Source organism: Vipera berus (assembly GCF_964194415.1).
Source record: "Vipera berus genome assembly, chromosome: 2".
Taxonomy (NCBI): Eukaryota; Metazoa; Chordata; class Lepidosauria; order Squamata; family Viperidae; genus Vipera; species Vipera berus.
Window position 1 is genome coordinate 59,148,811 of NC_138203.1, and position 21,118 is coordinate 59,169,928.

The 21,118-nt window shown below is 38.5% G+C and overlaps 1 long non-coding RNA gene across 1 annotated transcript; it reads right to left on the reverse strand.

The window, feature by feature from the left end:
* Window positions 1–2,777: 2,777 nt before the first annotated feature.
* On the reverse strand, window positions 2,778–20,969 carry LOC308661493. The gene is made up of 3 exons (XR_014024958.1): window positions 20,938–20,969; window positions 9,815–9,899; window positions 2,778–2,894 (listed from the first exon to the last, which is right to left on the reverse strand). It is a non-coding gene; the product is annotated as an uncharacterized lncRNA (long non-coding RNA).
* Between the last annotated feature and the right edge of the window lie 149 nt (window positions 20,970–21,118).

Below are 21,118 nucleotides of genomic sequence, written 5' to 3' on the forward strand. Positions count from 1 at the left end.
AAAAATTTTTTTTTTTTGTTGCTAACAAAGAATAAAGGGAGACCGATATGATCATTTCAAACTTATTTGTTCTCATCAGTCAGCCATGCCCTTCTGAGATTCGAAAAAATTTTACACAAATATGGTGGTGACTACCAGCCATTTGGAAACCTGCCTTGATTGACAGACGAGTCCCAACCACCAAGAATGATACCAGACCCAAACTCATGATAACATCACATGACATCACCACCACACAACCATTCAAAAAGCAAATCCGAACCCACAACGATAACAACACACAACCACAAAACAGAAACCTAACCACAGCTGCAACATCAGCCACTTTAAACCCCTCCAAACCACACAATAAGCAAACTGACACCCACTATAAAAACATGGCACCACCACAAACATGGAGCCGAACAAAAGCAGCACAACTCACCAGTTCAGGTCTAAAGCTGGTAGCTGAGACCAGCCCATCCACTCAAAACACCCCCCACCCAATCAGAACACAGCCCCCATTCAAAACACACCCCCACCCAATCAGAACACAGCTAACCCCCCACCCAATCAGAGCACACCTCCACCCACAGAACACACCCCCTCTGGCAGTTTAAAAAAGAGGAACAAACAGCCACTACCACACGCTTCTCCCAGAAGAACAAAGCTGAAGCCACCAGCCTGAGGATGACGGATGAGATTATATATGTATATGTATATGTATATGTATATGTATATGTATATGTATATGTATATGTATATGTATATGTATATGTATATATATCCTTCATATATATGAAGGGAACTCAGAAACAATGGAAAGATCAAACACTGGGAGGAGGGATGCCTATGGTAAAGGTAAAGGTTCCCCCGCACATGTGTGCTAGTTGTTTCTGACTCTAGGGGCCGGTGCTCATCTCCGTTTCAAAGACGAAGAGCCAGCGCTTGTCCGAGGACGTCTCCGTGGTCATGTGGCTGGCCTGACTAGACGCCAAAGGCGCGCGGAACGCTGTTACCTTCCCACCATAGTGGTCCCTATTTTTCTACTTGCATTTTTTACATGCTTTCGAACTGCTAGGTTGGCAGAAGCTGGGATGAGTAACAGGTGCTCACTCTGTTATGCGGCACTCCATGCCTATGGTAGAGATTGACTAATGACAAAGTTTTATAGATTTTGCATGCTTAAAGCTATGGTGTGTTGGCTTAAGGGGAGAAATACCACTTTAAAACTGCTATACTTAGTGACAACTAAAGGTTGTTTACTCATGGACTGTTGATGGGATAAGGACAATGTTGGGGAGTCAAGGGAAAAGGCTTGCATTGTCAGGGCTGTTGTCAAGTGCAGGTGATATAGGCTGTATCTGGGTGTTCAAATCTCATGACTCTTCCCACTTCGTACTGTGTCAAGGCACCACAGATCTCTTTCTTTTTTTCTCACAAGTAGCAGAAATCAGCTAAACAAATACTGTACATATATACATCTTTGTGTGAGGTGTCCCTTTTGTGCAGTTCTTTTTTCTTGGGGCAAAGGGTAATCCTGGCTAAAGTTTTATTTATTTATTTTTATTGCAGAACTTGAATAGTCTTTGGTTATTGAGGGTTCCCCCAGCCATAAGAGAAGTGCCCTAAATTTAAGTCTCTTTCTCTTTGTGTATATGTATTTTAAACAGTGATGATCTTGTTGGTTTTTCAATCAGGCTTTCTAAACTCAGCTTTGCCAAGATTCTATTCCTGTGATTGCGAACTGAGAGCATGCCAGCAAGCAGCTTTCTTGATAAGAAGAGAAACACAGTAAATAAGAGGATTTGATTGCTGTCCCTGCCTCTTTTCTTCCCTGCCTCACCATTCTGGTATGAATCACTTTGAATTGGCAGCATGTCTGAGACCAAGAGCCTGCTAAAATTACATTAGTCGCTTTGCTTGCCCACAAGCATGATTAAATGCTATAATATTAGATTCATATTTGGAGCAGTCATTCTTCCCCTGCTACCACTCAAAGGAGAAAGAAAAGGGAAGGAAAAGGATGCAGTGACATCTTGGAACTAATCCTGGGTCTAGGCAGCAGATGCTCAACCACTCACAGAGTGGTAGATGATTTCAGATATGAGGTGAGTTTATTCTCCAAGCACGCTGCTTCCTCCCCAACACCAGAACTGAGTCATCATTCCTTGACTCTGTTCTTGCCCCCAAAGTGGAATATTACAGATGTGACCTTTTCTGTTTTTAGCTAAATGATTGTTCTGTGCATCTCTTGAACTTTTTCAAAGCCAGGTTTACCTGGAACTTGTTTTGCTACCATCGAAAGAGACTTTACAGCATCAGCATTAATATGGTTTGTTGTCAATGTAAAAGTCCCCTCCCAATGGGATCTTACTGTTTAAACAAAAAATTATGAAGATGGTAAAAACAAATAAACATGGGTTTGAATAGGGAAAAAAGACATTCTTTTGCTGTTGCCACTGAGGAGAAATTATTTTAAGTACACTATAAGCATTGGCAGGCTAAGCATTGGCAGGCTAGAAGATTTATCAGTCCAGGATAACTTTGATTTGTTTATTCCCTGATACTGTAAGCGACACAACTGCAGCCTTAAATAATTTTTTTTAGACTAAATGAAACAGTGGGAATTATTTTTACTAAATCTAGAAACAGCTATTAAAACATAAAAACTAGTCATTTGACATTATAAAGTCAGTGAAGAGAAAATTATTAATTTATTTATGCGTTATTTATATAACTACTAACTTTGGGCAGCTGACAACATTACAATTTAAAAATACAAGTAAAAACCTGCCCCCCAAAAGCATATAATGCAAACATTTTCTAAATTATGCAGAACATTTATTTTGCTTTCTTGTATCTTAGATTTAAGTGTTGATAACTTAGAGTAGGATATCCTGGTTCTTCATGCCCTGAAGGAAAACAAAACATTAGAAATTACAAGACAATTCAGATTCTTTCTTTAGCTGAAATGGGACAATGGAACCAGAACAATATGACACATAGATATGAATCACAATTCACAATTGCCATGAATGCTGTGTATTGTTTTACTTCTGTACTTGTTGTGGGTATCCTATATCTGGATCAAAGGATTTAATCAAACTTGATTGACAAGTGAAGGACACTGCCTTCGGCCTTAGTGACCTATTAACTTTAACCTTATGAGTTTACTTTTTTTGTACAAATATTTCTCAACTTACAACTAGTATCATCTGCAAATTTAATGAGTTCCCCTTCTACTACCTCATCTAAATCATTTATGATGATATTGAAGAGTATTGGGCCTAGAACAGGACCTTGAGGTAGTTACCCCACTGCTTACTTCCTTATGTAATTCCATTAAGGACTACATGTTGAGTGCAATTTGTCAGCCAGTTACAAATCCATCTGGTAGTGATGCTGTCTGTTGTACATTTTTTTAGTTTACCAAGCAGTAGGTTGTGGTCTACTTTGTCAAATGCCTTACTGAAATCTAAGTATACTATGTCCACTGCATTTTACTGGTCCACAGGTCCACCACTCAGGTAGATTAGCACTCTAGATCATTATCAAATCAGAAGGCTACAAGAATTTATGGACTAACTCCAGTGGTGGGATTCAAATATGTGAACAACTGGTTCTCTGTGTGAATGCCATTTCTGAAAGTCCGTTCTGGGCCTGGGCAACAAAAAATTAGCTACCAGTTCTACCAAACTGGTGTGAACTGGCTGAATCCCACCACTAACTCCAGATATATGGCAAGCAACAGAAAAAGAACAAGTAAAGGTCTTAATCAATCTATGCCAACAAATCTGGAGAATGGCACAGTGGCCAACAAATTGACAGAGCTCAGTCTTCATGCCAAGACTAAAGAAAGGAGACTTAACAAAGTGTACAGTCACACAATATCCTTAAATCTACATACTAGTAAAATAATGCTTAAGATCCTCCAATGCAAATTAGAATTCTACATGAAACCAGTTCAAGTTGGTTTTTAAAAAGGTCAAAGGGCGCTTGTGTGAATACAATAAAACCAACAATTAAAACCACTTAAAATACTTAAATAATTAAACAAGATTGCAAGAAAGGTAAAATCAGAATATATACATTGCATAACCAACACACAGTCTCCCTCTTTGAGGCCTTTCCATAAAGCCAGAAGGGTTGGGGGATTCTCCCTCACATTAGGGTGAATGATATTCCAAAGGGTAAGTGCCATGGAAGAAAAGTCCCATCTCCTAGGCCACATCACATGCTTTCCTGCTTGATGTGATGGACAGAAAGATGTAATCGGGGAGAGGAAGTCTTTCCAATTACCTGGTGCCATGTTAACTAGCTCTTTAAAAGTCAAAACCAGAAGCTTGAATTGCAAATTAATAACCTAATGCAACTCACAGAGTAGAGGTATGATGTTTGTAGGGGTATACACAACTGTAGGTGGAACTGCATTTTGCACTAGCTGAAAATTTTAAGAGATTCTTCAAGGGCAGTGTTATGGTAGTCCATTTGAAAGTAGAGTGTAAGTAACAGTGAGCAGATTCTCATACTCCTAGTCACAACTGCCACCTGCTTCTTGACCAGAAGTCATGAGTCCAGAAGGACATCTCAATTACCCACTGGATTTGTTTGGGGCAGTGCCAACCCATACAGCATAAAAAATGGTGAAGTCTCATATCCAGGAAACCCTAAGATCCAAAGCCATTCAGTCTTGCCAGGGTTCAGCTGAACTCTGTTGTTCTCCATCTCGACCCCCACAACTTCCAGGTACTGGGACAAGACATGAACTGCATTGTTTAATTCACCAGAGGTGGAGATGTATAAATGGATATCATCAGTGGACACCTTGCCTCATGGTGATGAATGATCTCATCCAGCAGTTTTATATAGATATTAAACGAGAGGAGAGAGTACCAAACCCTGAAGAACCCCACATAGTAGGGGCTACAGGTGGTGTGAAGGAAGAGAACCAGCTGACCACTCTCAACCTTGTCAGAGATCATCTAACAGAGGTCCCCAACCTGTGGGTGGTGGTCCACTACTAGGCCATGGGCTGTTGGCCACTGGGCTTCCTCAGTGGCTGGCCAGTGCACATGTGTGCATGCGCACCCTCCATTCACGCTAGCATTGCAGCGGCACACAGGTGCTAGCAATACTATGAGCGTCATACAAGCGCTAGCTAACGTCACCATGAGCGCATCCCCACTTGCGCTAGCATCGCAGCGGTGTGTGGGCTCTATCATTGCTGCAAGCACACACTCCCCCTGCTTGCACTAGCATTGCAGCAGTGGGTGGGTGGTAGTATCGCTTGAGCCCTTGTGGCCCCATTTGCATTGTGCATGCAATTGTGGCCCCATTCGTGCACACACTTGCAGTTTCATTCGTGCACGCATGTGCTCACGCGTAAAGGCATCTCTACTGCCCTGCACCGAATCACCAAGCAAGAAAGGTTGGGGACCCCTGATCTAAAAGCATGGCCAATGTTGTTTCTGTCACATGTCCAGGCCTGAATCTTGACTGTTAGTAGTCTCACTGCAGAATCACTTCTCTTGCTCTGAAAATATACACATCTGCATGGTTGATGTTATATTACTTCACATTGTGCATGTTCAAAATTAATGCATTTCTGCTGTTAAAAATAGTCTGTTCAACATTTGTAGTATGGAACAATATACCCTCTAGAGTAAATATCAGAATGTTATATTTTGCTATAGCAAAGATTGTTTATCAGTAGCACACAGCACCTGTTCTCCAGAAGGCATATTTCCAAGATTATATTGATGAATTAATTATGTTTCTAAGTATGTTAAAAGACAAGTATTTTCTTGCAACAATATTATTTGGTTTTTACATCCAGCAGGGTCAGGCAGTGTCTTCTTGGTAGTGGCCCCTGGTCTTTGGACACCCTTCCCTCTGTGATTTGCCACACTCATCATTTTCTGGCCTTCAAAAGACTGAGCATTCTGAGCTTGGTTGTTTTCTTGCAGACATTTCATTACCGAAAGTAGGTAACATCATCAAGGACCCCTCTTTTCAACCCTGAGCTACAAATATTCTCCTTTTGAAGCCAATAAAGGAGAATATTTGTAAAGGCTGTAAAGATGTGGCTTTTCCTATAACCTTTTAGGGAGATGTGAGATGATGTGACGCTGAAGCCCAGGGAAACACTACAGTTGTTACGAATATCTCTATGTGTATGCAATGTTTGGGGCACTGAGTGTATTCTCTTTTTGAAAAACTGATTTTAAAAAATTGGATCTGAAAGATACCCTGCACAAAATATATGTTTTTAATTCTCAATGATCAAAGTGAAAGGAAAATTCTTACTTTGGAAAAAAATATCAATTAAATGTGTTGCTGTTTCATTTCCTACCTTTTTAATTCTATAAAGTTTACTTTTGCAATCCATCATTTATCACCCAAACTTTAGCTTCCTCTGCTTCTTATAATTTCAGGCTTACTGTATTACTGCCAGGCTTTGCTAAATCTAGGTATACTTCATTTTAAAGATTTTTTAAAGACAATTTTGAGCTAATTCTATAAATGCACATGCTTGTTGATCTATGCCCTTCAATTGTCTGTGCTTAAATGAGCATTTGGGTAATTATTCCACAAGTTAGGTGTTAAAAATAGCTATTGTCTTGATTAGTAAAGCAGCCATTTCCTTGACAAGAAAATAGTTCAGAACAGCAGTTCTTATTTTGATCTTAGGACCCCTTTGATTCTTAAAAATGATTGAGGATCTCAAAGAATTTTGGTTTATGTGGATTCTTATCTTATTCTATCTACCAATATTTACTATATTAGAAAGTAAAACTGAGAAGTTTAAAAATATTGATTATTTGACTTTGCAGACCGTCTGAAAGTTTCCCAGAGCAAATTTTGAGAACTGCTGGTTTAGGGCAACCAAGGTTCTATGAGAGGCCACTAACCGTATTTTAAATTCAAAGCCCCAATGCCCTTGACCACCACAGTTCAGTGGTGGAATGATTGAAAAAATGTTGCCATTGTAATTTCCCACTTTCAGATTTGTTATATGAACTGCACCAGCAGACCTAACATATTTTTTTTAAAAAACACAGCAAAATAGCATTAACCTCATACAGAAAATTCACACATGTATGATTCATATCCACTGGCTCTCCATTACTGTTTCACTCTGCATCATCGTTTTGTAACATTTCACATCTCTTCACACTCAAATTTAGTCTGATTGTAGCTATCAAAGTTGCCATCTGGCCTCTGATTTACATGTATGTTTGTCCTAACCAGCCTGAAGAGGAGAAACAGTTGCTTCATGATAATCTTGCTTGTTTAGAGCATCAGGAACAGTTAGGAAATTTCACAAAACAATGAAATTTGGTAGTACTTTGAAATGGGGGAAATTCCCCTCTATTACTGAGCCATTTCTGTATCTCTACCACAAAAAGATAAATAATTCTTTATTTCACTTCATGACATGACTTAAAAGACAGCTTTATGTAGTTGAAGATTTCCCATCTGCCTGAGACAAATATCACAGTTTATAATAATAGTAATAATCAAAATGGACTTACATATTGCTACTTCACTCACTGCAGCAATTATTCTTAGTCTAAATTTGCCATTCAACACGATTTTGAAAACACTGGAAATCTTTCCATAAGTGCATTTACTTGGATGTATAATTAGGACTTAAAAGTTCTCTGTCGACAGGAGTGGGTTATTTATTTATTTTTCCATTATTGCCTCTAAATTAGCAATTTTTCAAAAAATGGTTTTGGTCCAACTGCATTTTGTCCTTTATTTTATGTAAATGTTTGAACATTTCATGTATACACCCATATTCATACAGCATCTCTGACTCACTCTTGACACCCTCCCGAGATTCTCAAGTGACGCACATAAAACAAATAAAAGTAAGACTGTCTTTATTCACAGCATGCATATAATGCTTATGTATAAAACATCATAAAATGCTTAAAATCTAAGCTTTTTTTTTTTAAAAAAAGATTGTTATAATTAGGATAGTGCTTACAGGGGAAATTGCATTATATTTTTAGAGGCTTTGTTCTGGAGACATAATACAAATCCAGATGTGGTCTAAAACCAGCTATAAGGGTTTTAAATTTCAAATTTCACAATAGCTATTTTTTTAAAAGCTAAAAGTCAGTCTGACATTATTCAATTTGCTTTATTTGTCTTCTAAAAAGAAGGCTATCCCTTCATCATCATCATCATTTTTCAAGTTTTCTATATGAATCAGTCTGAATTTTTGAAGAAATATCTCTATTGCCCAAACAAATAGAAATATTTATGTTCCCTATCAGCCGCATATGAAATAAAATGATGTCGCTACCTTACCAGTACTATAGACATTTTTTTAAAAAAGGTAAATAAATCAGTTCTGACAAACAAAGGAAAGGGACAAAATGTATCCAACTTTTTCTTCATCAAATGAAGCCCCTTTTAATTTTGGAATGTGAGTACTATAGCTTTCCCATCTGTTTTAGCAAGAGCTCTCATAGGAAAAAAAACTGTCCTGGGTAGGTTAGTTATACATTATTTATTTTTTTCATTAGCATCTGACTTGTCTTAGCCCATGCATTTTTATTCTGTCACTTTTATTTCATTTGCCAACTACAAGGTCATTTGTTCTGGTTCCATACAGTAAACTATCAAGCAGGCTACTGGTGTTAAATAAAAAGTGTATGGAGACAAATGTTGTGTTTCATTTCTCAGATAACCGAGCATTATATCCAGAAGTTGTGCCCTCTGTCACAAAATAAGGTTTCCCTAATCGTAATTGTATGAGGTTGATGGGTATTCAATTCATAAATTACAGGAAATAAGAACAAATCTGTAATTTATTACTGGTTTTCACTTTCAAAACTTCATTCTGAGCATTGAAAAGAAAGTTTCCAGAACAGTCTCACCGAAAACATTGTCTGGGCATTACATTCAATAACCAGGACATCCAGTAAAATTTGTCACATTCTACTCCACTGTTACTTCAAAATAGAATCAGAATACTAATACTAGCCCATTTATATTGGCTAGTACTATAAACTATATTATAAACTATATAAATCTATAGATTTAAAATATGGGGTGAGATAGAGTAGACTCCATTAACCCTTCCTGTGACTAGGGACAGGAGGAATGAGTACTTCACCCTTGTCCTTGAAAAGTGCATAAGCCATTTGCCTCCTCTTCCATTCATTCAAAGCCTCTTAGTAAAGCCACTGGCTTGGGAGAAAAAAGAGATAAAATTGCATTAATAGCCAACAGCAGAAGGGGAAGTTGAGAATCATGTGTAGTGTAATTTTTTTATAATATACCAACGCCAATTTAGAATATGTATGCACAAATGATTAGGAATGTAGGCTATAGCCTTCTTTATTGATTTAATTCTTAGCAAAGTGATTCTGGGCTAAGAGCAATGGTAACCTTATCCAGGTGGCTTGCATATTCTAACCTTTTAGTTACAGTATTAAGATGCTATTTAAATATTCCTATAAATATATATTTTCAGAAGGTAAGAAAAAAAAAGTGTCTGTATGAACTAGTGTCGCCACAGCACATATTTTATGGGAGATGAGAAATTTTGTAGGGATGGTGGATAAATAACTTTATATTCAAATGTGAACTAAATATATTGAATTTTACATTTTCAGCAAATACACAAATAAATCTTAATTATTATTTGAAATACGCATTTTAAATATTGTAATGCTACTTGCTAAGAATTTTAAGCTAAAAAAATAGAAGAATTGAATTCTCAAACCATTTTTTCCCCAAAAGTCCTCAATCCCCTGCCCCATGAAGTAGATAATTTTTGCCGTGAATCTTTCTCTTCCAGAAAATGTGTCACCTGGCATCTTCTCCTGAACTGTACCTGTGTATCAGAGATAGGGGTTCCACGTTCTGCCTTAATCTCTGGCAGTTATACTGCAAAACTGAAAAATAAAATAAAATTCAATAATTACAAATGTTTCATCTTTGCATAGCATTATGTCAGCTTTGTGGTAGTCCAGACCAAAAAAAAAATTAATGAATTAATTCTGTTTCTACTTTATGTTATTACATTAACATAATCTTATAAATCTGAAAGTACATTTCTTACAGCCCCAAAACTAGAAAGGTTCCCTTCTAAGATGTTTGTCACACCCACACCCACTGCTGGGGGCTAAGTTGCCTGTTGCTCTGATCACAGCTCTCCCCACAACCTCCAAAGGTCATTCCTACATACAGTACCATTGCACATGAAGATATGTGGCCTTATTGCTATATTACACCACCACCCCCGGCGGGCTTGGAAATAAATCAATCTCATAGGATACATACAAAATTAAACTTTATTAGAAAGGAAGATAACATTTTAACCACCACTACCTCCTCTAACCTTAATTATTAGAATGCAGGGAATCAATTTTGGAAAAACTAAATTACAGTGCTGCTCAGGAACCTTGGAATCTTACAAATGGAAATGAGTAGAATCAGAAAAAGGACATAACAGAATATAAAAAGTAAGTATAAAATTGTTGCCAAGCCACAAGATGGTGCTGATCCCCTATGAGCTTTTTTTTTATATTTTTGAGAGGTTAATAGCATAGCTTTTTTGAAGATTTGGTTCACATTGACATGCAATGTGATGTCTTTAATTTATGGCATGAAAATAAAGATGGTTGAAACACACATGGAAAAACAAAGAAGCTAAATATAGTCCTAAATAAACATTTATTTACTATATTTGTACGTTGCTCTTTCCTAAAGCTCTATTTCCACTAAAGTGGCCCCCTTCAATCAATTATTCTATTCTAATTCAATTTATCTGAATTTCCTTTCCATCTTTCTGATAATTTCAACCTTTAAACTAGGGCTGAAGGAGACTCATCTCAGTTTTCTGCTCCTTTTCACTCTGGCACATCACTTCTTGTCCATCTTCCTTTTCCTAGAGTTTCCCAAAGGAAAAAAAGAGGAGAAAGGATGGGGGATTTGATTCTATATATAACAAAGTCTATGTACTTCAGAGTCTATGTTGACTGAAATTCTTGTTGTCTGATTGTCATTTAAATTGATTGTGAAGTCAGTCAACCTGAAGACATGTTGTCAATGTAGTTTTATACCAAAAGTATATTAAGAAAGAATATATAGAAATTCCTATATTTATGAAATTATTTGCAAAATATTAAATGAAGAAAAAAGTAACTAAAACTGAATTAGACAAAATTGTAAAAAAAAAAAGTATGAAAGTCCCCATATGTAGGAACTCTTTACCACCCCCACCCCATCCTAGACATCTGTGAAGCAACTTCCCTCATGGTTTTTACAGATCTTTAAAGAGCAGTTTATATCTCTGGGCTAAGTTATTGGTATCCATCTTGGGGGGTTGATTTATTAGTGCTGCTTGCTTTTTAAAATGATGTTGATATATTTGTATTATTGCTTTTATAATTACAATGTTCAAAAGTCTTTTGAATTGGATGGGATAGAAAAAAATAAATAAATAAGTGCATAGGCACATTAAAATAAAAACATGCATGTTAGCAAAAAAAAGATGAAGAAAATTCAAACTTGACATATTTGCAAAACTAATAAAAGTGACAGATTCCTTATCTTTAATGCAAATAATCTTGATTTATAGTATAAACTGCATGCACATAAATTTCATCCATCAATGAGCCATGGTCAGGATTCACATTAAAGGATTCCATAGAAGTCAATAAAGACATGCAACCTACGGTAGCTAATGCTGAATATTAGTGAAGTTACTGCCAAAGATCAATCAATCTTCTACAGGTATGCAAAACCTGTTTTACTACAATTCAAGGCTGACTTCCCATGACACTTCCTTTTACAACACGATTGAGAAACTGTGTCCCTGCTTCTCACCAATTACGTGAATTGCAATTCCTGGCATAATTTCACTATTATCAGGTTAAGTGGCTACGGTTACTAGGATCTGTAGTTCAGTGATATATTTGAAGCGTAACATATTTCCTGCTTCTGCTTTAGCAATTACATTATGGAATCATTACAGGTTGCGAATTAAAGTCCAATCTCAAATTGGGAATTGCTCAAAGCCTGTAGAAATAGCTTTGTGAATTTTTCCTTTAATCTTTGACCAGCTAACAAAGAATTGAAACGGAATTCTCTTCTGTCCCTGAATCTGACGTAAGAAAGTAGAGAATTGCATCCCAGTCTTACCAGAGAACACCAAAGAAGAGATAGCTAAACCCTGAAATGTTGCTTCAGAGGATTTGCTGCTATACTGCGCTTCTATCCCCCCCACCTTTCATTCAAATGTATCCCATTTCTCAAAGACTGCCTGGACAAGTTCCTGCAATTTTCTTGGTAATGTTTTTCAGGAATGGTTTGCCATTGCCTCATTCCTATAACTGAGTGAAAGTGACTGGCCCAAGGTCACTCAAGCAGCTTCGTGCTCACAGCGGGATTAGAACTCACAATCTTGGTTTCTAGTCTCATGCCTTAACCCAGGGTTCCCCAACCCGCAGTCCATGGACCAGCACCATTCTGCAGCATGCCAGAAACCGGGCCTTGCAAACAAGCACGTGAAGCCATGCACCCTCTGGTCCACGGAAAAACCTCCTTCTACTTAATGAGTCCCTGGTGCCCAAAAGGTTGTGGACCACTGCCTTAACCAATACACCAAATTGGCTTTATAGGGGGATTTCCTGCTGTACTGTTCTTGTAGCTTTCAGCAAATGATTCACTGCCTGTTTGCTTTTTCCTCTTTTAAATGACTTCTGAAGAAACTCTCCATGTAACTGCATCTTAAACATTATTCTTCAAATGTGTCATTAGGTAATTTGTGGTCAGTAATGACTGTAGTTAAAATACTTAGGTGCAAATTCAAAAGCACCACAGTTTAGAACTGTAAAACTTTGCTCATATGAATAATTATTTACAAATCCAAAACAATTATTCATATGAGTAAGATCTGTGTGGCTTACAGGAGTGGGTCAGATGCAGGAAAAAAGCAAACATAAAATTAATGGCTGCCATAATAAATCCTGAATTACAACAAGCTTCTCAAAGTAGGATCTGTACATAGTCCTTTCCAGGCCTGAAGCATTCTTTTTGATACTTTTCCAAAAATAGCTGTCAAAAGGCATGTGATAAATAACATAGCACACCTATGTATTTATAACATGAAAATGAGGCATGTACCTAGCAATCAGCAGAGTGGTAGGAGGCACTAAAAATATGTTGATACTGCAGGTTCTATTTTTTAAAAAGTCCAATTTTCTATTTGTGAATGTATACAATTTTGAATCATTGCCTTAAACATTTGATGTGGGGCAAAATAAATGGGAGACAAAATAAGATAGTGGTAAGCTAGCGGGGCTACTCAGTTTTGTTCTGCCCTAGATAACGTTTTGCTTATCTGTATAATTTAGGGTTTTGCATAAGCTGTCCACAGCAACCTGGTTGTCTGTGTGTTGCTTTACTGCAGTGTTTCTCAACATTGGCAAGTTTAAGATGGTTGAATTCCAGCTCCCAGAATATCCCAGCCACTCATGCAGGGAACCATTCCACATGCTTATTGAGGAATTCTGGGAGTTGAAGTCCATACATCTTAAACTTGCCAAGGTTAACACTGCTTTACTGTATAATCACATTAGAACAGACCTGGGATGGGAAAGTAGAAAAGATCAAAACTAAGTACTGGATCTCTGAAATCCTAAAGTGTCAAACATTGATAAAGTAGACCACAACCTACTATATGATAAGTTAGAAAAATGTGGGTTAGACAGCATCACCACCAGATGGATTCGTAGCTGGCTGATTGGCAATACTCAGCATGTGGTCCTAAAAGGAACTGCATCTACATGGAGGAAAGTGTATAGTGGGGTGCCCCAGAACTCTGTTCTGGGCCCAGTGCTCTTCAACATCTTCATCAATGATTTGGATGAGGGGATAGATGGGGAACTCATCAAATTTGCAGATGACACCAAGCTGGCAGGAATAGCCAACACTCCAGAAGATGGGCTTAAGATACAGATGGATCTTGACAGACTTGAACATTGGGCGCTATCTAATGAAATGAAATTCAATGGTGAAAAAAGTAAGGTTTTCCATTTAGGCAAGAAAACCCAAATGCAGAAGTAGAGTATAGGTGGTGATCCCTGTGAGAGGGCTCTCAGAGTCCTAGTAGACAATCACTTAAATATGAGCCAGCAGTGTGCTGAAACTGCCAAAAAAGCCAACACAGTGCTAGGCTGCATTAACAGAGGGATAGAAACAAGATCATGTGAAGTGTTAATACCACTTTGCAATGCCTTGGTAAGGCCACACTTGGAACACTGCATCCAGTTTTGGTCACCATGATGTAAAAAAGATGTTGAGATTCTAGAAAGAGTACAGAGAAGAGCAACAAAGTTGATCAGGGCACTGGAGGCTAAAACACAGTTGCTGGAATTGGGTATGTCTAGTCTAATGAAGAGAAGGATGAGGGGTGACATGATAGCAGTGTTCCAATACCTCAGGGGCTGCCACAAAGAAGAGGGAGTCAAGCTATTCTCCAAAGCACTTGAAGGCAGGACAAGAAGCAACGGATGGACACTAGTCAAGGAGAGAAGCAACCTAGAACTAAGGAGAAACTTCCTGACAGTTAGAACAATTAATCAGTGGAACAACCTGCCTCCAGAAGCTGTGAATGCTCCAACACTGGAAGTTTTTAAGAAGAGACTGGACAGCCATTTGTCTGAAATGGTATAGGGTTTCCTGCCTGAGCAGTGGGCTGGACTAGATGATCTCCAAGGTACCTTCCAACTTTATTATTATTATTGTTGTTGTGGTAAAACGTGTAACCCCATACAGCTAAATGATATAATGACTGATTTATACTCAATCTTATTTCTTCCTGTTATATATTTGCAGTGGATTGCCAGCTCTTCAGTCAATTTAAAAACTGATCTTACCCACAACTCTGATCTTTATCTCTTCTAGTTATTTTCAAAAGCTGCTGTGCAATGGCACAAATGAAATTGTAATGTAACTTTATACTAAGCATCCCAGCAGCCCTACAAAAGGATCTTAACAGTATTGGGCCAGGAGAAAAAAGAGGGGGGGGGAGATTTTTGAATGATAATCGCTTTAAGAGGATGAGTCATCTATTCCAGGAGTTGATGATGATAAAGGAAGCATGCAGATCTGGTCATGGTATACTCTAGATGGACTAGACCCGTGCTGGTGAACCTATGGTATGCGTGCTACAGGTGGGATGCAGAGCACTCTCTGTTGGCATGCAGGGCGCTGCCCCAGTCCTAGGCCTTCAGCTGGGTTTTATAAAACCTTTTCACTTTAGGCCTCTGACAACGTGTACAAAAAAAAAGGTGATGTCCATTTTGCTCTATGAGTTCATGGTGAGGTAATCCTAACGCTAACTGGAATTTTCCTCCAATGGGATTTTCCGGTGTATTTTACCAGAAAACATAGATAGGGCAGCCTAGAAAAGTAAGTGCCCTCCTAACCATACCCAAGCACTCCGAGTTTGTTGGCAATGTCCATTTTCCTGTATGAGTTCATGGTGACCTAACCCTAAGTGGAATTTTCCTCCAATGGGCCATGCCCACCTGGCACCCGACGATACATAAGTGGGGTTTGGGTCACAGTTTGGGCCCTCGGTCTCTAAAAGGTTCACCATGATTGGACTAGACTATATTTTGACATCTTCAAATAACACACTTGATGGACAGCACTGAAGTTAAGCCAGATATTCAAAAGCCCCTAACAGCCTTAAAAAGAATTCTTCAACCAGAAAAATAAATCAGATGTAATTCTCTACTTCTCTATGCATAAGAGATAAGTTTCTTCTTAAAAACTACTAGTCTGAGCAAACAATCAATAGATTGGTCAGCTAAAGCTTGAGTCAATCAACTGGAAAGGAACAAATAGAACATTTGGAGGTAAAAAGAATGGAATGAAACAGGATGATACTTTCCTTCTAACAAGGGAAACAATTTTGTGTTTAAACCTATACATTTACTTCCACTTTGATAACTCAGTTGATCTCATTACATGCATACAAACATATTTTTTTGCAAAATCGTGATCATTTAGCAAAGAAACAGTTCTTCTCTATGCTCTCTAGCAGCTGTTTGTGTGTGTAGTTGTGTGTGTGTGTGTGTGTGTGCGCGCGTATGTGTGCCTTCGAGTCAGTTGTTACTCCTGAAGACTGCCTTCATAACTTTGTCCTTGGCAACATTTTTAGAAGTGGCTTGTGGCAGCCTCCATCCTAGGGCTGAGAAAGAGTGACTGGCCCACAGTCACACACAACTGGCTTCATGCTTAAAGTAGGGCCAGGACTTAAAAGTCTCACTGATTAAAAGTCAGTGCCTTTAATTGTTACACTAAAATGGATCTCACTAACTGGTTCAGCTGCTCTAGACTTTGTATTTGCATATTACATCATGGTAATGCCACTGGTAGATCCTTTTTAAAATCCATGGAAGATATTGGTCATCCCCACATCTTAATTCCACTAATTAATGGATCAAATATTTTCTCTAATCCTATCTTTTATGATATAGTGCTCTTCAGACGTGTTAGACTTCTAGTATACTGGCTGGCTTAGAATTATTGCAACTGAAATCAAACATATCTGAAGAGATACAGATTAGGGAAAGTTGCTTTAGCCTATTCTAAATCTCTTGCAAATCAGTTGAAATAGGATAACATATATTCTCTTGCCAGTTCATATTTAATTGAGCTGTATTTCTCATTTTATTACCTAAGTTTACACTGCTGTGCATAAATGCTTGGAGAGTTCCAAATTACCAGCAGGATTACAGGATACAACTATACTTTGTTTTCTTCTATTATTTAAATATCTGTATGTTTGCTATATTTAAGGTTTGGAGCCTCAGTTATCTGGAACTGAATGTATCTCATTTGTTTTTTTGTTCTTGTTTGTCATATAAACAGTATGAAGTGGGCCTCCGCAGAGCACATAGATAATTGCTTCTATCTGACCATCTCTCTCTTTTGATCACTTCATGATGTCAATTGACATAAATATCTGAAGGGTAATTTTGTATGCAGCCTAGTAAGTTTATTAATCATGGCACATTCAGTATGCCAGGATTTCAGAAAGAAGGTAGAGGAAGAAAGGATGAGATGCAAAATATATAGCAAGGAAGAAAAATGTTTTGGAGAACAGCTTTGAGTGCAAACTGGATATTGATTGAGAATCAATTGTACTTTCCAAATATGTTTTTTAGACTGGAACACAGGCTTTATTAATGTTTTGGATTCACTGCTGTGCTGACTTTTTCACATCTAATAGCTGCTCTGTAGTCGCATATCAACATATGTGTTATAGTATCCGCTGTGCTTATAATACAAATAACCATCACACTTCACTGCCTCATGCTGCAATTATAAGAAATGAAAGGGGACTTTGAAAGATCAGATAAGCTTTATATTTGATGTTTCTAGTGGATGTATTTAAGCCACAAGTATAATGCTATAACAGCAGTTATCTGGGAAATAATGCAGAGCATTTAAGGTTCCTTTATTTTAAAAAAATGTTCAGTAGATGCGTGTGTACTTTTAGGTTTCTAAGAGTGCATAATAAAGCCTTGTTATTCATAACTGCATAACTCTGATGGTGCACACTGAATATTAACCCAAAACATGCTTCCTCCCAGGCTTGACTCAAATGTGAATATGGAGTGGGGGGGGGAAGAATGTGGAAACACTGGCCCAACATGTTTGATGATACTCCCCATATGACTTATATTTGATTTGAATACTCATATCTTGGGAAATGCTTAGAAGAGCCAGTAAGAAAGAAAAAAGAGGTCTGGAAAATAATTTTTGATGCCACATTTGTGAGCCAGATACCGCATTACCAACATAGAAAAATAAAAACTAATTAATTTTGCTTTAATGTTCCCCTCTGTATATATTTTTAACTACAGTAAATAGGAAATTTATAATTTCAGAGAAAGTGAGAGATTGCAACAAAACACATTTTCCTTTTGCATTCTATGTGGTTATTGTGCAATATTTGATGTTTCTTCACAGTCAGCAGCGCCAGTAAACATTGCCTCATATTCATTGGTCTCAGTTATAATGTAACTATAGTTTATTTTGGTTCACTTTTGGTAAATGTCCATTAAAGTACAAGTAGTACTCGGTTTTGGAAGTGAAAATTAAAACGGTATTTCCACATAGGTATTTCCTGATTTTATGTAACAGGAAAAAATAAAGGAAAATACTCATCAAAGACCCCCTCCCTTTGCTGTAACGGTCAAAGTTTTTCTATGAGCACATAGGAGCTATTCAGCAGGCATCTTATCTTGTCCCTCGCCCTCTAAACTACTGTTTCTCAACCTTGGCAATTTAAAAATGTGTGGACTTCAACTCCCAGAATTCCCCAGTCACCCTGATCTGGCACTTATCACCCACGTGTGGCTGGGGCTGGGGTGCAGTCTCTCTCAGAAATATGTCTGACTGGAAATGGTCAACCTATCCTTGATCTTCCTGTCATGATCATAAGCTGACAGCTATGAGCTTCTCCTGGACTATATCCCTCACAGGGAGGCGAGACATATTAACAGAATAATAGAATAATAGAGTTGGAAGGGACTATTTTAGACAAATGGTTGTCCAATCTCTTCTTAAAAACTTTCTGTGTTGGAGCATTAACAACTTCTAGAGACAAGTTGTTCCACTGATTAATTGTTCTGTTAGAAAATTTTTCCTTAGTTCTAGCCTGTTTCTCTCCTTGATTAGTTTCCATCCATTGCTTCTTATCCTGCCTTCAGATGTTTTGGAGAACAGGTTGACCCCTCTTGTCTATGACAACCCCTTAGATATTGGAACACTGCTATCATGTCACCCCTAGCCCTTCTTTTCATTAAACTAGACATACCCAATTCCAGCAACTGTTCTTTGTATGTTTTAGCCTCCAGTCCCATAATCATCTTTGTTGCTCTTCTCTGCACCTATTAGACCGATCTGCCCCTGGTGATTGATGGATCATGATGAGTTTCAGAGACAGCTGGAAATTATAACTGACGACCTGCTGTATAGCCCTACCAAGATAATAGTCGCTACTTGGAATAGGAGGGTATCTGTGATTTTAGATAGGTTTGTGCCTAAGCAGTGTCTTTCCTCATGGTATACAGAAGAACTGAGAATGATGAAAGAGACCATGATATTAATATCTGGCAGTACCATTACAGGGTAGTGCATCCATTCTCAGTTTTTGACCTCTCAGCGACTTTCAATAACATCAACCATGGTATCCTTCTTGAGCAACTCCAGTGGTTGGAAGAGGGGGCACTCCTGCTTCACTTCCTTCTTCTGAAACCATTTTCAGTTCGTGTTGTTTGGTAGTGAGAGGTCAAATCAAGGGTCCTACAGAGGTCAGTGCTTTCTCTGCTCCTGTTCAACATCTACATGAAACTGGGGAGTTGAAACACCACACATCTTAAAGTTGCAAGGTCAAGAACCATTGCTCTAGTTTAAACAATACCAAAATTCTGAGTTTTCAAGCAGGAAGATTTTACTTATTAGTGTAGGAATCCTGAAAAGCTTCAATATACTTTGCTTTTCTAACCTGCACCAAGTGGTACTGCAACTGCATAAAATAATACTTACATTCATGCATAAAGATACAGATCAGATTTTTAAAAGCCATAAGACAAACAGCAAAACAATTTTGTTATCTGGATTCTGTACAAAGATAGTGATTTCAGAGGAAAACTACAGAGTGCTGTAAAAGCAACTTTAAACTGCTTATATAATAAGGACTTTTCATTTTTGTTTTTGCAAAATGAATTGCTTAGAACACAAATTCTTATTTCATAAGAAAGATGGTAACACTATTTTTACATGGTTCACATGGTGTGGTAGGATGGAGGGTTTGTTGTCACTGTGTGTTGGGGGGAGAGAGCATGGGGGGGAGGCTCAGCTAATCTCAATGTACACATGTTGTACTTTGACAATAAAAGGTTTATTATTATTATTATTATTATTATTATTATTATTATTATTATTATTATTATTATTATTATTATTATTATTATTATTATTATTATTATTAAAAACCTGGCTCAACAATGCCAAATAGTCACTGATTTTCAAGGAGTTTGGGAAGCATTCACTGGAGGAGTATTTGATTACACTAACATCCTGACCGGGTGGCAGGTTAATTGAGAAATTGTAGGCGATACCATTTTCCAAAGCAGCATTAAAAGATCTACTCAGTGGACACAGAATATACAACCCGTCTCACTTAAGTGTTGAATCAGGTTATCATTTGAGATAGCGAGCAACTTTTGCGATAACAACGATAAGGTTAACGATCATTTTATTTCCGCTGTCAGGGCCGAGGGGAAGGGAAAAAAAACGACCCGGGAGCTCCCGTCTCAATCTTGTTTTGCTCTGTTTCTGTTCGAGGCAAACTTTTCCTCCCCACCACGCAAAACAAGAGCAGGTTCTCTTGTACGAAAGACACACCCCAGGTTGCCTCGACCGCCATACCCACGCGCTCGGCGATTGCCCATTGCAAGCGGTTCGTGTAGCACAGGGGGTCTTCAAACTTGGCCCTTTTATGACTTGTGGACTTCAACTCCCAGAATTCCTCAGCCAGCTTTGCTGGCTGAGGAATTCTGGGAGTTGAAGTCCACAAGTCATAAAAGGGCCAAGTTTGAAGACCCCTGGTAGCAGATGAAGGTGTGTATGATTCTCCGCCCGCCGTCCGTATTTGGAGGCGGGAGCGAGACCAGAGAGGCGCAAGCGGCCGCCTGGGATATTTTCAGCTCCCTTTCCAACCCTCCCTTTCTACCCCACCCCACCCCCGCCGCTTCGCTCGCCTGTGATGTCAGGTCTACAACACGGCTACACATCGCCCGGCGTGTTTTTGAACAGTCTCTGGGAGCAGGGAAGAAAGAGGGAGGCTGAACTCTCCGCCTCGGCCCCGCTCTCTCTCTCTCTGGCTCACCATTGGGCAATTACGTCAATGTCAGCTGCCTTGCCTTTCTTCCTCCTTCGGCCCCCTCCGCTCCGCCAAGTTATGCAATAGCCAGCGCGTACATCTTACTGTACCCCACACGCCGCTCCAACAGGGCGGGGAAAGTGTAAAAGGGAGGGGAGGGAAGGCGGGGCGGCGGGGTTCGATTCAAGTCTGGTCCTGCCC